The sequence below is a fragment of the Schistocerca cancellata genome, chromosome 6, assembly GCF_023864275.1.
Source record: "Schistocerca cancellata isolate TAMUIC-IGC-003103 chromosome 6, iqSchCanc2.1, whole genome shotgun sequence".
NCBI classification, from domain to species: Eukaryota; Metazoa; Arthropoda; class Insecta; order Orthoptera; family Acrididae; genus Schistocerca; species Schistocerca cancellata.
Genome location: NC_064631.1, coordinates 319686337 through 319704406, shown reverse-complemented (window position 1 = coordinate 319704406; position 18070 = coordinate 319686337). Strand labels below are relative to the sequence as shown.

Genomic DNA, 18070 nt, shown 5'->3' with positions numbered 1-18070 from the left:
TAAGAAAATAATCGTGTTTGTAACAACTGATTGTGAATGTTTTATTGTTTTTCGTTACATTTAACAATACTAGCAAATTCTCACACACACGATACAAGGCTGATGTAGTTCAACTGTGAGGAATTCCTAGGGTTGTCCTGGTCGAGAACATTTGGAGGTGAAGGTGGCATGACTGAATACGCAGAATGGAAAAAAATGACCGAGTCAAAAGTGGGAGATTCCCTCCTAAATGAAATCTAGCAGCGAAAGAGGCTTTCCTAATGACACTTCTTTCAGCGAACGTGTTTGGATACGCCGGCAGATTCACCGATTTTGTAACTCTCTTATTGTCTTACCGCGCTAGAGGCGTGATCGCTAATGAACTCTGTTCGCAGTTGGGGAGAGCGGTTCTATGTTGGTTTCATTGATTACCGAATCTGTCTACTGTCAGCATAGCTTTCAGGAAAGCAGCGGGTTTCAGGAGTCTGTAGGGTGACGAGGGTCGGCTTCGGCGTCGTTTGATGGGGAGGATCTCACGTAAGGGGAAGAGTCCCGCCTTAGCGGCAGTGAAGGCGATGCAAATGAGATTCCGATGGCGACTCTGCGGGGGGGACGGCGGAAATTGGCGTCGCCACCTTGATTTCCTCCCCTCCCGCCCTTTCCTTGCCCCCTCCGCCACACATTACGGCGCAAATGGCCGTATCGCCAGCCGATACTTGGGTCTCAGGGATGATTAATGGGTGTCAGCGCTCAGGAACCTGATTAACCCGGACAAGCGGGCGCCAGGTCGAGTTGTGCGGCCTTACTCTCCTGCGCGGGGTTAATGCATAACAGAAAGCTGAAGAGAGGAGAACTTCGGCAAAAGACAACACACAAAGGAAGACGGGATGACTGCACAATTTCTGCCAAATTTTTGGAAGAAATAAGGACAACAACAGTACTAATAAAATGCCATCTTGTGTTTTTCATGAGGAGGAGGCAACATGAAACATTCAACGTGAACCAGAACTCCACCGATAAAATTTCGGAGGTTTTTCAGTGATATATTTAAGTGCTTTGGTATAACGGGCACGTGGTCTCTGATGACTCGCTTCAGGTAAATGAGTTTCGTTTGATTTCTTGCCCTCACTTATCTTTGTATCGCTCTGAATACATCTGCAAAACACCACTAATGTCGACGGTATGCACTGTGTGTCTTGTTTAGAAAGACTTGTTCCATCCACTCATAGTACTTGTTGCTGACAACAGTAAAGCCCACTTTACTCTCCGAATTCAAGATTTCATTCAGTACTGCTCGGTTCTGTCTCGTCCCTTTTCCGGCAGAGTTAATTGCACGTTAACGGTGACACACAGCAGGACGGTTGAGTTTACTCATAGACTGTTTGCCGAAATTCACCTCGTGTAAGGATCCATTGAATGCAACGATACAGCGCCCAGCCTCACAACGCTTTTTTGCGTCCGTTTGAGGGCTGTTGCATTACTCTGTGTTTGGTGTTGTCGTATTTAACTTTTTCACTGGTATTAGGGTGACAAACTGAATAAACCATAGTTACATAATTACTCTGAACTAGCCACCGGACACCACGTGTCCCTTATACCAAAATACTCAGAACTTATCCCTGGACAACCTCCCAAATGTTATCGATGTAGTTCTGCTTCAGCCTGTGTGGTATACATCATCTCGCAGTTTTTCTCATACTTATTCCATTAATATCAAAAACTATTCAGGATAAGCGAGAAAGATCACCTCAGATTTAATAAGAGACGTCTATTTAGTAACATCGCCAGGCGCAATGTCAAAGTTTTTCAAGGAATGCCCCTTCTATTGATAAGACTATTACACGAAGACAGCTGTAGTGAATTCTTATAATATAAACTCTCACAGAGCGCACATGTGTAATCACGGATCAGAATATGGTGTCATTATCAAGTGTAGCATTCTTGATCTGCACCAAATAGCATCATGTACGTTTCCACCAAAACTGACTACGGAAAGGCATCTTTTTATTGAATTTTCTTTTCCAAAATTAGCGAAAAAGTCTAGCTAATAGTATGTAAAAGGTGCAAACGTAAGAAACAACTATCTCTAACCCTTTAACCATAGTTTTATGTCATCTGGTTAATTTCTTCTCTTTGAACTGGTCAGGTCGTAGAGGTGCTATAGTACAGTCAGCCACATCACCAGAGAGTACAGCTGATTTCTTTTTATGGGTTCATCTGAAAATTTATAATGAGGAGATTCATGGGATAACAAATATGTAAAGAATTAAGCAGGCCTGAGGCATTACGAAAAAAAGGACACGCAAATGATTGGCGTATTTTTGGCATTGTAACATGAGGAAAACCGTCTTGCGTTCGTCGCTCAGAGTGTAATATCATTAATCCGTGTGTGTAAACCCTGAAGAGAACAAACGATGGCATCCTGCATTTGTCATCCTCGTAAGAGGCCAGCAAATGGCGTTGATGTATGGGGTGTCAGTGGACACACAGTTACCTATGGACTGCAAATCTGGTAATTTGGACAGCAGCTGTTCCACTTCTGTGATTTTAAGGTTTACGGTTGTGCCTATTTTCGATGTCTGTGTGACATTATCTTACAACAACAGTCAGTTCGTTCGTTACATGTGCATACATCATTTGAGCTAATTGTTTACCTAAATAATTCAGAACTAATCAGTGTACAACACATGTATACACGACTAATTTTGACATGCTTAGTTTCAATATTAAACAACGTATTATTTTCTAATCCTATGCATGGAATTATACTTAAAACTAGCTTTATTTACAGACTACCATTTTTAAATAAAAACTCACTTTTGGAATAGAAGAAATGATTTTACTTAGATGTAAATCTTGCATTGCTACCTCTCAGACATCGTATGTTATTGAGAAAATGATCAAAGATTTTTGTTGATGATATTGTACTCCTTTCTGAGCCACTGACGACGTTAATAATGAATAATAAAGGCCGTAATTTATTTAATGTTGTTGATATGGACATCGCTATTCATATCAAGTTGTGATGCATTATTTAAGACGAATTTCATTAGTGAATGTATACACTGTGAAGGTGCAACTACGATGCCCAGCTCCTCGAAGAGGTACCTGCAAAATGATAGCGTGTGAACACCACGTATTATTCTTCCTGCCCGCCTTCGTTCAGTCAGTACTTTCTTCCCAAATCGTCAGTGATCTGAAAAAATAATTTTGCGTGGAAATATGCAAAATATGCTAGGAGATTGATTCGTTTGTTCCCAAGACTAGAAATTATAGAAAGAGCAAAAGTAGCTGAACTTAATTGTTTGAACAGCTTAGTAATATGCTTCTTCCAGTTCAAGATTTGATCAACATGTACACCCATAAATTCGGAGCATTCTACCCAATTTACTGACTCCTGCTCATGTGCTACATCAATTGTTGGAATGATTCTGTTTATTGTACGGAAATGAATATACAGTACTTTTTTCCAAATTTAAGGAGAGTCCATTTCCTGAGAACCATTTTATAATTCCCTGAAAATATCATTTACCATCTCTTCTTTTACTTTCTCCCTAATGGGATTTATTATACCACAAGTATCGTCCGCAAGCAGTACCAAGGAGATGACTTTAATTTGAAGTTCATTCAAGTATACAACGTGTAAGAATTAACCAGTAATTTAACCCGGGTACTCTCTTCGCAATTTCTTCTCTTTCCTCTTCCAACATGATGTGAATGAAGCAGCAAAACTTTTTCCTTCCGGATGTTAAATATGATTAAAGAAGTTTATAAACCCATCGATTCCATAAAACTTAAGGGTTTCTAAGACAATAAGATGATTTACGAGAGGGTTCTGATACATCCGTGGCTTTAAAAAGAAAATATGCTTCTCTGAGTTCTAAGAAAATTATTAAGTCAATATATTTTCCTTTGAGCTCAGCCAATTTATGGTATATTTGTTCAAGATTCTTTAACCGGCCAAAAGCGTCGATTGTGCTGGAAACCAATCCCCCGCTGTCTTTCTGGCTTCTTATGTTCAGAAATAGTCATACCTTTAGATTTCTCTTGAGGTATGCGAAACATTCTCAGAGGGCCAAATCAGGTGAATGGAGTGGATGTTAGAGGATTTTAATGTGAAGATCTGCCAATTTTTGCTGCGTGATTACCGCCTTGTGAGGAGGTGCATGTCTTACAGAAAAAAGATTCCTTTTCTCAGCTTTCCTCGACGTTTCGAAGTATCTTGGGAAGTTCACATTAGTACTTTGTCCTGAGGGTTTTATCACATTGTAAATAGTCAATAAGTAGAATTCCGTCTTAACCCGAAAGAAGAATGCGAGCAACTTGTCTGCTGATCTTCGTTGGTTTGAACTTCTCTGGACGCAAAGAACCACTTTGCTCCCATTCTTAGGGCTGTTCTTTGGTCACAAATGTATGTCCATGTTTCATGCACGGTGATGAGACGCTCAAAAAACTTCCACAGGTCCCTTGAGAATTTGAACCAAAATTTACTGTGAAGTAACCAATCGTTCATACTCTTGGTCTGCACTGAGACATTTGGGAACTCATTTGGCTGAGAGCATCCTCATATCCAAAATCTCATTAATAATATGATCCTCACATCCCCGGGATACGTCGTTGGTCTCACCCATATTTTCTCCTGGTCCTTCCAGGGCGCTCTTCACGTTCAGTACTGAAATTCTCTGTTAAAATGCAGCAAATCAATTCTTGATAGTCGAACAGGAAGGGCAGTTATCACCTGGTGTGTCAGACATATCATCGTAAATTTATTTGATCGTGTTATAGTTTTAAGAAAAGGTCCTTAATCTCGGCACCATGCTCTTGCCACATATACTTGGAAGTGCTAACCAACTTAAAAACATATGACTTGTAATGGCTACTATTATTACCCAGAAAATGAAGTAAATACTGATGTAATGTTGTTCAGTACACCGTCTTCAATTACTAATAGAAGTATCTGCACTTATATCCGTTAGGACAAGGTAATGCCAAAACATTAGAATTAATTTACATCCATTTTAACCACGAAAAGCCAAGCTCTTACCAGCACACACTCGTTTGCAATCAAACATTTTGGAAAGCTGAAAAAAAATACCAACTGGTGATATTTTATTGCTTGAGACAACACAGGACCATACTGCCTCTGCCACCATGACCTACCCCTACAGAAAAGACGTTTGACTGTTGCCGCGGCGAGCACGCTTTCCTCATGTGTCCCGCACTGTAAACGAGCTTTGGCGAGAGACTGGAGAACCACGACACTCCCCACCCGCTACTATTGATGAACTATGTTATAAAACTAAAGGAGGTTGGAGTGATGTAGTATCACTCACTCAAGCGCAGACAGACCCGACGCCCAGCCGGCTTTGAACAAATGTTACTAACAGATAAGGAAGGGCTGTGCTCTAAATTTCACATCCTGTACTTCCACAAATCGCCTACAACCGAACTGAATAATAATTTCTTCCTGCTACACTGATATGCAGGCGGCCGCTGTGGCCGAGCGGTTCTAGGCGCTTCATTCCGGAACCGCGCTGTTGCTACGGTCGCAGGTTCGAATCCTGCCTCGGACATGGCTGTATGTGATGTCCTTCGGTTAGTTAGGTTTAAATAATTCTAAGTCTAGCGGACTGATGACCTCAAATGTTAAGTCCCATTGTGGTTAGAGCAATTTGAACCATCTGAACTGATATGCACGATAAGAAAAATTTCGTCATTTTGCTCTCATTCCTGTTGTCGCAGTTTTAAAGTGGAAAATATTGTACTCCACTTGGAAATTTGCACAGTCATCCTTCATACATAAATAATCATGAACCCAGCTGCACATAGGCCTACATCATCATAAACTGCTTTTCAGATATGACTTTGGAAGCAATCCCATAAAAAGCTGGCGATATAACATTATTGTTGTCTCTAGTTTATTGTGAGCGTCCGACAGTGAATTTTGTATTCATGGACGTGTCATTCGCCCTTCACAATAGCGCACAATTCTACTACTGTACGTAACGAGACGAGCTAAATAATACATTATTCAGCAGCAAAGGGTACAGGCAATTTTCATTTCGTCGTACTACACATCATGAAAAACAAGCGAATTTCCGCTGCGTACGTGCGTATGGCACGCCTTGTTTTCAAGTATTCGCAGGCACGAAATAAGAGAGATTATTGGTTCTCTGTCATTCGAAGCCGTGTTCAGAGATAATTACCAGAATCTTTCACGTACGAGATACCGAGATACAGTTGAAAAATTCAACGTCAGAGCAGTCGTATGTTTTTTTTCTACAGCTAAAAAGTCAAAAGGGCGATTATGTATCGAAACATAAACGAGCTTTCTTCTTTATTTTGTGCACGAAATCTGTCGACATTACTGGTATATTTTCGTCTTTCTTTGTCAATTCTGACTTTATCGGCGTCCGCAGCTTGTGGTCTCGCGGTCGCGGTCTCGCTTCCCGAGCACGGGGTCCCGGGTTCGATTCCCGACAGGGTCAAAGATTTTCACCTACCTCGAGACGGCTGGGTGTTTCTCTTGTCCTCATCATCCTCAAAGTGGCGAGATTGGGCTGAGCAAAGGATGGGAATTTGTACGGGCGCTGATAACCGCGCAGTTGAGCGCCCCCAGAACCAAACATCATCATCACTTTATCCGAAACGTTCCTCATGGTTCGTTTTCCCAAGTGTAAGTTCCAGTACTGACCTACTTTACGTCAGTATTGCATTTCAGTTCATGTCTAGTTTAAAAACTTCTCATTTTTTAATCAATTTTAGTCACACTCGTTTCTGTTTCATAGTTTAAATAATACCACACTTACCATGTATGTTACCGTGCATGCATAGCACGGCGCGTTTCAGGAACTTATTACGATGTTCAGGTGTTACTATTTGCATGGCTGCTGTATATGATATGTGTGTTGCATGGCTGCTGTATACGATGTTGGTGTGTGTGTGTGTGTGTGTGTGTGTGTGTGTGTGTGTGTGTGTGTGTGTTTGAGGGGAGCAGGTGAGGGGAGACTTTCTCTTGCTCTGCAGTCACCTGTTTATGGTTTTACTGTAATTGAAAAATATAAATCGAGCATTTCTTTAAACGCTAGTGCCCTAAATATCATTTATTCTCCTTCTCCTTACAAGTATTGTCCGTCCTTCATTGTACAGAAGTTCACACGCACAGAAATCATCACCCACGCCGTTAACTTTTTTAAAATTTTAATATAGTCCAAAGCTACTGCGACAGTACTCTTGCCCGTAGAGATTGCATGTATTCTGAGGAGATCAATTTCAGTGGATTACATTATTTACACTAAATGTCACTTATAAATCCTACCAATAACGATAGTGACTACTTATATTAACGGTTATACTTTACTTTACATCTTTACACGAGTACTATTTCGTTACAGATACTGACAGGAATGCATAAATGACTAAACCTATTTCCGTATTTACTATAATTACTACATGTAAGTGAAAATCTGAAGAAATAATCGGTGCAGTTGGTAGCTTGTCACTGAGAATTTTTTCTCCTGCTTTTTGTGGTGAACAGAAATTTCTAAGCCCTCTATTAAATACACTGTATGTGATTTCTGGAAGTGATAGCGTATGTTAAAATTTTCTTCCATATTTTTGCATGGGTATCTAGTGGTTTTTGTGTGTGTGTGTGTGTGTGTGTGTGTGTGTGTGTGTAGATATGACTGAATTTCTGAATTGGTATGTGTATAACAGTTTACTTCTTCTGCGTATTTAGTACATTCCAGCCTGTCTGTCCTACGTAGCAGATTGACCAAGTTTTACACGAGATTTTTTATATTTCTGAATGTAGGAATTTGTTCTTTTGCTTAACGGGTGAGGTAATTGCTGATCTAGTTTATTATTTGTAGAGAAAGCTAATTTATTCGTTTATGTATGGGTGCTGATGGTGCTGCGGATCAACGCCTTAAAATTTGTGTCAGTGTCGTCATAATAATCATCATCATCATAATAATAGGCTTCAAGAAATTCGTCTGTAACCTCTACTCTCGCCAGATTAATTTCTCCTGTACAGTCGTGAAGTCTCCTGTTTCCTGTTCGTAAAATACAGGTTTATTTAACTCCGGTACAAGCTCATAACACGACTAGGGCAGCACAGCCCTTTTGGCCTAAAAAAGAAATCCGCTGTAGCAACGTTACAGAAATAACTTGTCTGTACTGTAAGTTTTAACACCATAGTCACAAGTAAATAACTGAAGAACTGTCTAATTGTAAACACGTTCGTATCGACTATTCGAAATATTGGCGTAGTGAGAAGATATCGATAACATCCGCAGTAAACACAGATTTTGCGGCAGCAGAACTGAAGTCTGCTGTTTGCACTTTTACAACAGGTCGACAAAAATATCAACTCCAGGTGTTATCTGCAAGTCTGCCACTGTGATACAACCATTTCCGAAAGTACAGGGTGACTCAAAAAGAATACCACAACTTTAAAAATGTGTATTTAATGAAAGAAACATAATATAAGCTTCTGTTATACATCATTACAAAGAGTATTTAAAAAGGTTTTTTTTCACTCAAAAACAAGTTCAGAGATGTTCAATATGGCCCCCTTCAGACACTCGAGCATTATCAACCCGATACTCCAACTCGTTGCACACTTCTGTAGCGTATCAGGCGTAACAGTTTGGATAGCTGCTGTTATTTCTCGTTTCAAATCATCAATGGTGGCTGGGAGAGGTGGCCGAAACACCATATCCTTAACATACCCCCATAAGAAAAAATCGCAGGGGGTAAGATCAAGGCTTCTTGGAGGCCAGTGATGAAGTGCTCTGTCACGGGCTGCATGGCGGCCGATCCATCGCCTCGGGTAGTTGACGTTCAGGTTTCATAACTAACCTTTTTCGTAGGACTCTCCATACAGTTGATTGTGGAATTTGCAACTCTCTGCTGGCTCTGCAAGTCGATTTTCCTGGGCTGCGAACAAATGCTTGCTGGATGCGTGCTACATTTTCATCACTCGTTCTCGGCCGTCCAGAACTTTTCCCTTTGCACAAACACCCATTCTCTGTAAACTGTTTATACCAACGTTTAATACACCACCTATCAGGAGGTTTAACACCATACTTCGTTCGAAATGCACGCTGAACAACTGTCGTCGATTCACTTCTGCCGTACTCAATAACACAAAAATCGTGATAACCTGCCATTATAGCAGCAGTAACAGATCTAACAACTGCGCCAGACACTTGTCGTCTTATATAGGCGTTGCCGACCGCAGAACTGTATAATGCCTGTTTACATATCTCTGTATTTGAATAGACATGCCTATACCAGCTTCTTGTGAGCTTCGGTGTAGTTCCCTAGGAGTTTCGCTTCTCACTGAGTTTAAAGTCACAATACTCGAAACATAATCTCTCTGATAATCTACTATAATTCTGAATGGGTGTTAAGAACGAAGCTTATCCGAGTTGTATTTCATTGTGTTCAACGTTTAATATTATATAACTCGATACACGTCACACAACAAACTCCGTCCGAACAGGCCTTGGAAGACCCAACGTTACCGACCGGCCGCCGTATCTTCCTCACCCCACAGACGTCAATGGATGCGGATACGGCGGGGCATTTGGTCAGCACACCGCTCTGCCAACCGTATATCAGTTTTCGAGACAGGAGCTGCTACTTCTCAATAAGTAGCTCTTCAGTTTGCCTCACAAGGGCTAAGTGGACCCCACTTGCCAACAGCGCTGGGCAGACCATATGGTCACCCATCCAAGTGCTAGCCCAGCCCGACAGCGCTTAACTTCGGTGATCTGACGGGAACCGGCGTTACCACTGCGGCATGGCCGTTGGCTCACGCGACAAAGCGAACTGAAAATTCGGCATAGAAAGAGTTACAACTCGCGTTCAAGTTTTCTTATAAGTGAAGGGTGCTCAGACGCTACGCTTGCAGTATTCTTAAAGCAATCAGGAGATGTAGGTATTTTCCATAGCAGCGCCGACTTACGTTTCGACACTTTCGTTTGCAATACTTCTGATACATTTTTACTAAGTAAAATGTGTACGAATCCGTGTTTTATCTACGCTACTGGCCATTTAAATTGCTACACCGATAAGAAATGCAGATGATAAACGGGTATTCATTGGACAAATATATTATACTAGAACTGACATATGATTACATTTTCACGCAGTTTGGGTGCACAGATCCTAAGAAATCAGTACCCAGAACAACCATCTTTGGCCGTAGTAACGGCCTTGATACGCCTGGGCATTGACTCAAACATATCTTGGATGGCGTGTACAGGTACAGCTGCCCCTGCAGCTTCAACACGATACCACAGTTCATCAAGAGTAGTGACTGGCGTATTGTGACGAGCCAGTTGCTCGGTCACCATTGATCAGACGTTTTCAATTAGTGAGAGATCTGGAGAATGGGCTGGCCAGGGCAGCAGTCCAACATTTTTTTATCCGGAAATGCTCGTACAGGACCTGCAACATGCGGTCGTGCATTATCCTGCTGAAAAATGTAGGGCTTCGCAGGGATCGAATGAAGGGTAGAGCCACGGGTCGTAACACATCTGAAATGTAACGTCCACTGTTCAAAGTGCAATCAATGCGAGCAAGAGGTGACCAAGACGTGTAACCAATAGCACCCCGTATCATCACGCCGGGTAATACGCCAGTATGGCGATGACGAATACACGCTTACAGTGTGCGTTCACCGCGATGTCGCCAAACACGGATGCGACCATTACGATGCTGTAAACAGAACCTGGATTCATCCGAAAACATGACGTTTTGTCATTCGTGCACCCAGGTTCGTCGTTGAGTACACCATCGCAGGTGTTCCTGTCTGTGATGCAGCGTCAAGGGTAACCGCAGCCATTGTATCCGAGCTGATAGTCCATGCTGCTGCAAACGTCGTCGAACTGTTGGTGCAAATGGTCGTTGTCTTGCAACCGTCCCCATCTGTTGACTCAGGGATCGAGAGTGGCTGCACGATCCGTTACAGCCATGCGGATAAGATGCCCGTCATCTCCATTGCTAGTGATACGAGGCCGTTGGGATCCAGCTCGGCGTTCCGTATTACACTCCTGAACCCACCGATTCCATATTCTGCTAACAGTCATTGGATGTCGGGATACGATAAACCGCAATCGCGATAGGCTACAATCCGACTTTGATAAAGTCTGAAACGTGATGGTACGCATTTTTCCTCCTTACACGAGGCATCACAACACGGTTTCACCAGGAAACATCGGTCAACTGCTGTTTGTGTATGAGAAATCGGTTGGAAACTTTCCTCTTGTCAGCACGTTGTAGGTGCCGCCACCAGCGCCAACCTTGTGTGAATGTTCTGTAAAACTAACGATTTGCATATCACAGCATCTTCTTCCTGTCGTTTAAATATCGCGTGTGTAGCACGTCATCTTCGTGGTGTAGCAGTTTGAATGGCCAGTAGTGTATATTAACTTTTGCCGCTTTAATTCAAACTCTTTATTTCCCGTAATACTCTAATTTCGCAACGTTTGTGCATAATGACTCATTTATTCTGGTATTTATTGAATCGAAATCCCTAGGCGAAACAGTTTCTCTTAGATCTTCCTTGGTAACCTTCAAGTATACCACAGTGTCACAAAAGTTGTGAAGCTTATACAACGTTGGTGTTTCGTTGCAATGTTCGTAATATTACAGAGATCTCGATCGTCAATGAAATATTTATTGTGTGAGTGCATGAATTTCACTCCGTTAGTCGTGGTATCGTTTCATATGGTATTTAACACTACATCACCTATTTCTTTTCCTGTTTCGTCTCACTGTCTTCTCAACAGGCACTGTCACACCTTTGTCTTTCTCATCGTCAATTGTATTTACGAAGTTAAATGCAAGCTGTAGTACATGACCGTGAAAATATTTTCTACGAACACTTTCCATGCTTGTACTGTGAGGTATCAATACCAACTAGTTTAAAATAGTACGTCTGTTCTCCTAGTCAAGTGCATAAGTTCCAGCAAATCTTGAGACGTATTTGCAAGCAATAATAAACGGCATTATATCAGCTTGTTCTCTCTGTCGGCTCTAGACAGAAACTAAAACAATTTTATAGTTAACTACTGTAATAAGTAATCTTTGCAAAAGCACCGAAGTGGCAGGCAGGTTCGAATTATCGTCGCAATAAAATTGACCATATACCGTCTCAATTTTGAGGCCTTCCAGATTGAAGTTTAAATACATCACACACCTTTTTTATACGTAATAATTTCTTTCTCATCAAATGCAGAATTATTTTACCTAATAAATGTTAATTTTATTGGCTGACGTAATTTTCCGGTTAACGAAGACTGATTTATGAAAGTCAATAATTAACAGCGTTTATTCATGAATTTTTAAGTCCCATTGGAATCTTAAGAAAATGCTAACAGAGATAGAAAACATTGCGAATCACACAAACACGATACGTTACACAACGACTTGGTCTGCGGTTAGCTCTGCCCAATATCGTACTAGAAGGTGAATTTTACGATACTGCAACATCACCCATCTCCAATCTTTGATTTTTGTGTCTAGTGCTACCTCCGTTGTGTGAAGTGTTGTTAATTGTTGTGGTTTTGCAGTTGTAAGTGTTAAAAGTGATCACCATCATGTCAAGATAGTCACCATGACATCTCTTTCGTATCAATATATTTTTTCAAGGAAAACAAATTCCAGTTTGACGTATAAAACAGCCAAAGTCGCGAAATACATTTTTTTTATTTTAATTTATGACTAGTTTCTGGCATCAGAAGCCATTCTCAAATTATCCAAACAGAAAAAATGGTGTATTCCGTGATGGCACGTAAATCATGTTTCTGTTTGGAAGATCTGAGAATGTGTTGTGATACCCGAAAGCGACCACCAATTAAACAAAAAGAACTAAATTTCGCAACTTCGACTATTTTCTGCATCAAACTGGATAACACAGGTTGTTGTCCAGTTAGTAACCCAGCATATTGGAAGTCCGGAAACAAATTCATTATTGCTCTATAATGTTCTCGAGCCTTTACGAATGTTATCGAAGGTTAATGATTGTTTCCGAATGTTCTAGAATACAACTTTGAAAAAGCACACAACGCATAGATTGCCACTCCTGCAAAATCGTCTTAGCCAATGAGGTGTGCAACTTACTGAAGGAAGATAAACAACTCATTGGAATAAAGAGAGACTACGGAAACAGAAAACGGTCGTGTGAGCGAACAGTTTAAAAAACAATAAACAATAAACATAGCAGCGAAAATATGAGGTCATACCTAAAGAAGAAAAAATATTTATGTCCCTTCATACAATGATGAATGAAGACGAAAGGATAAAGTTCCCAACAGAGTTCCTAAATACGCTTAATGTCCCCGCTATGCCGGCCGGAGTGGCCGAGCGGTTCTAGACGCTTAAGTCTGGAACCGCGCGACCGCTACGGGCTTAGGTTCGAATCCTGCCTTGGGCATGGATGTGTGTGTCGTCCTTAGGTTAGTTAGGTTTAAGTAGTTCTAAGTTCTAGGGGACTGATGACCTCAGATGTTAAGTCCCATAGTGCTCAGAGCCATTTTTTTTCCCGCTATGCACTCGCAAAAAAGCTGCTAAATGACATCATAGAAGTGGAAATAATAGCCGGAAAACGAAATAGTAAGTCAGTGTTCACACTACCGATTCCGGCAAAGTTAGCGCACAGTACGCCTGTCAGTGAAGCACAAGGGCAATTTAAAAGAATCGTGTTTCTCGCACGTATACCTACCTTGTTTCCGTGCTAGACATCCACTGAACTTATTGTTATTTTTCTCCACCCGAAAGTCAAACATCAAATGCAGATTACAAGAATATATTTCGAATAAGTTAGACGCTAAAGAATTGAGATGATTAAAGCCTTATTCTTTACAATTGAGGAAAAAAGTTAAAAAACTATCAGATGAAGCGGACCTTTTCAGCCAGTACAGTGAAATTTGGGAAATAGTCCGAGGAATAAGTTGGTACCGCAACCGTATACTGCATAACCACGTGCATCAAAGAAAGATTGGACTTAGAATCGCCTTCTGATGACAATCAAGACACCATTCGATCGTTTCTTGTCGGCCGCGCAAGCCGAAACCCGAGCTGTGGTGTGCCGCTGGACCACTCATCGATCGGCAGGTAGCCGATGGGGGCCGAGCGGCTCCGAAAGCGTCCGAACGGCGATGAGGGGGTCCTGAAAGTGACACACGCGCCCCACACAGATTGTCGCCGCTGCTTCTGGTCCTGGCCACCTGGCCGGCGCGCCGGGTGAAGGTCGCGCGCGGCCTGGTCGATGGGCGGCACTCTCTTCTGGCCGGCCGACTCCCCCAGCCAATTTAACTCTCAGCCCCGGCCTTTATTAGGTTGGGCTGTACACTGGGTTATTCTAATTAAGGCCGACTGAGATGTCAAACCAGGGGACACTCACGGGCATGAGGGGAATAGTTCTGCCCTACCACGGAGAAGGTGTCGTTTGTGAATTAACACCCAGAGGTGACAAAAGTCGTGGGATAGCGGTACGCACTTATGCACAAGGCGGTGCTATCGCATACACAAAGTATAAATGGGCGGTGCACCGACCGAGCTGTCGTTTGTACTCAGGCAATGCATGTGGAAAGATTTTCGGGCGTGATTACGGCCCTACCACCGACTTTGAACGCGGAATGGTACGTGGAGCGAGGCGCTTGGGGCATTACATTTTGGAAATCGTTAGGGAATTCAATTGAAACGTCCCCTTAGAAAAATTATACATGACTGTGTTTAAACTGACACACAATATTTTTAGCGCAACGGAATCTGACTTTCAAAAATCCCTACAAAAGAATGGCCCTGACTAACATTAACCTATACCTTTCACAAACCACTTACCTCACAAAAATCTTCGTTACTCGAACTACTGCAATACAGCGAGCGCCACTACTGCCAGCTAAATAAAAGATTCAAACTACTGAAGGCACTAACTACTAATAGGCATAGTTAGCAAATGAAAGATTTTGATAGAGAACAAACAATGTATTTACCTCAATAGTGTTCAAAAGTCATAATGTATATAGCAGTTCATGACATCCAGTCTTACAAATTTCAAAACTCCGCCATCTCTCTCCCCACATCCACCACTGCTGGCGGCTCACCTCCAACTGCGTAACGCTACGCGCTGTACACATCCAGCTGCCCAACAGTACAATGGCAGACAACAATGCAAACTAACCACAGACTGCACACAGCACAGTCAGTGATTTTCATACAGAGCGCTTCGTGGCGTTACCAATAAAAAAACCTAAACAGCCTACTTACGCAATATTCCGATGTCCTCAGCGTCAGTACCAAATTTCGGGCATTACCTCTTACTGCGTACAACGCAGTAGCCGGCGGCCTTCACTTAACGACCGAGAGCAGCGGCGTTTGCGTAGAGTTGTCAGTGCTAAAAGACAAACATCACTGTGCGAAATAACGGCAGAAATCAATGTGGGACATGCAACGACTTTAAGCATGTCCGAGACTTGATAAGGCAAGCACTTGGCAACTAATAACACACTTTAAACGTGTTTTCGAACCTATTCTAAACTTCTTTTCTCTTACGCCCTTAACGTCAAATATTTAACACATTACGTCAATTGTAGAATAAACTGATGTTTGAATTTTCTTCGTACATGCGAGTTCGTTGTAGAGAATCTTGGGTCGGGAGGTTACTGGTTTCTTACTGACACGTCATGCACCTAACGCCTTACCATATTGTCCCGAAACAGTTTTATCTCCTCTGTCTTGCCTTGACGTAACGATTTCAAGTATGTCTTAACTTAAGAAACTGGAGTAATTACAATGAGTAATTGCAGGTTGAAGTGTCGGCAGAATTGCCAACACTGTTTTTAGAGGAGGCAGAAATGCACGCTATAAGCTCACGCAGGCAGGCGTGAGGTCTGAAACAGGATGCGTAATGAATGCTATAAAGAAAAGTACGTAGCTTCTGGAATACTTAACTTTAATCCACATTTGTAGAACATTGCTCTTGATGATACAGAAGTATTATAGCAATTGAATACGGCGCCTTGCTAGGTCGTAGCAAATGTAGCTGAAGGCTATGCTAACTATCGTCTCGGCAAATGAGAGCGTAATTCTCTGTGAACCATGGCTAGCGACGTCGGCTGTACAACTGGGTCGAGTGCTAGTACGTCTCTCTAGACCTGCCGTGTGGCGGCGCTCGGTCTGCAATTACTGACAGTGGCGACACGCGGGTCCGTCGTATACTAGCGGACCGCGGCCGATTTAAAAGCTACCACCTAGCAAGTGTGGTGTCTGGCGGTGACACCACACAGGTAATAAGTTCTAACTAGTGTACTTCTACAACGTACATCAAATGAAGTACTATTAACATTTGTAATAGGAACTAAAACATGTATTTGCTGTATCAAGTATTTCGTTTGCTTGTGCACCTGTCTGCCTATAACTGAATAGTTCTCTGTTACCTATATAACTCCAAGTATTTCTTTTCAGGTAAGTCAGTTTGCTGATAACAACGCACGAATCCATTCTTCTGATTAGCCAAGCGACAACCTCTAGAAACTTATGTGCCCAAGGGTAAGTAGGAAAACTTTCCCAACATAATTTCTTACGTGTGATGGTACTTCTCATATTTAAGTCTTTAGTGACTGTAGTTGTACAGTAGATACAGAACAATGACAACGTTTACGTACCACAGGTCACCGAAAGCATACATATGATATGACAGCTTATAATAGCAATTTCTTGCTCCTCTGTGTGTAAACAACAATAGAGCAATTTGTGTCAAACCGGGGCGGAACAAATGGGCTTAATTCTCTCTATGATCCAGTTGATTATTCGCGTTTGCCATCATATAGAATCGAAATGAGCTTACTCACCTTGATATACGCTGTGTACAATGTACCAGAAGGCTTGAAAACCATAATGTGATGAGGCACATCGGTAAAGAAACTCGGATGATGAAGTCACCATTACTATGCGAGTTTCATTTAAATTTAGATCATATGGAAAAGTTACTGGCAAACTTGTGACATTATTTATCGACACGTCGTGTCGTAGCTGTCTCAGATATTATCTGAAGAAATTTTCTGATTATTAAATGTACAAATCATGTATACTGAATAAGCTGTTGCAGAAACGAGACTATATTTTACTAGATATATCTGTAAACTTCACGCAACGGCCAATCTTACATCAGCGTTTATAACTACTAGCTCAATACAAACATCTTCAGTCTGCAAATATGTATAATAATTCCGGTAATACAGTTTTTATTGTTTTTGTTGCTGTGGCGTTCAGTCCCAAGATTGGTTTGCTGCAGCTTTTCAAACTAGTGCACTGGTACTTTCACCTCCACACGAATACTGCCACGTAAAAACAGCTGAGTTCACTCACTGAGTTGGAAATTTGGTCCACTGTATAATTTTTACCCTCGGCTTTTCTTTCCATAACCAGAGATGAGTTCTTGTACTGCACCCAAGATGCAGTTTGGCTTCCCGCGGTACAACAGCATCTGTGCGGTTGCCAGCACGACAGACGTAATCAGCGTAATCAGAACATACTTCAGAGAATATGAAGATTGTATTGTTCTTTCTGACATGTCCGAAAGAACAGATACCGTCTTAATATAGATAAGGCTTACCGGCCAATGATCTTATTCACTGCGGATGCTCTCACATTGCCCGAAATCTTACGGGATCGGTAGATTAACTGCAGCGAGTAATGAGCATGGTGCGCAGAGGCGCTAGAGATAAGTCCCCGCAGTCGCACTATCCTCTGTGCCCTCGGTGGCTCAGTGCAGTAGAGCGTCTGCCATGTAAGCAGGAGATCCCGGGTTCGAGCCCCGGTCGTCGCACACATTTTCAACTGTCCACGTTGATATTGATCAACGCCTGTAAGCAGCTAAAGGTCTGGATTTCAATGTAATTTCATACTCCTGATAAGGCTCACGAATGGCGCCATCTCTGCCACAGGGCGCTAAAACTAGCTAGCCCTACAGCACAACGCTATTCATGTTTACTGAACTAGAGCGTGACAGTATCGTTCCGTTCGTCGGCTGTTGTCTTCAAGTTGCCTTCGAGATGTCTTCGAGTCATCAGCAAAG

At 42.0% G+C, this 18070-nt stretch overlaps 1 pseudogene; it reads right to left on the bottom strand.

The window, feature by feature from the left end:
• Positions 1–9681: 9681 nt before the first annotated feature.
• LOC126089497 (5S ribosomal RNA) lies at positions 9682–9799 on the bottom strand (annotated as a pseudogene).
• Positions 9800–18070: the final 8271 nt, after the last annotated feature.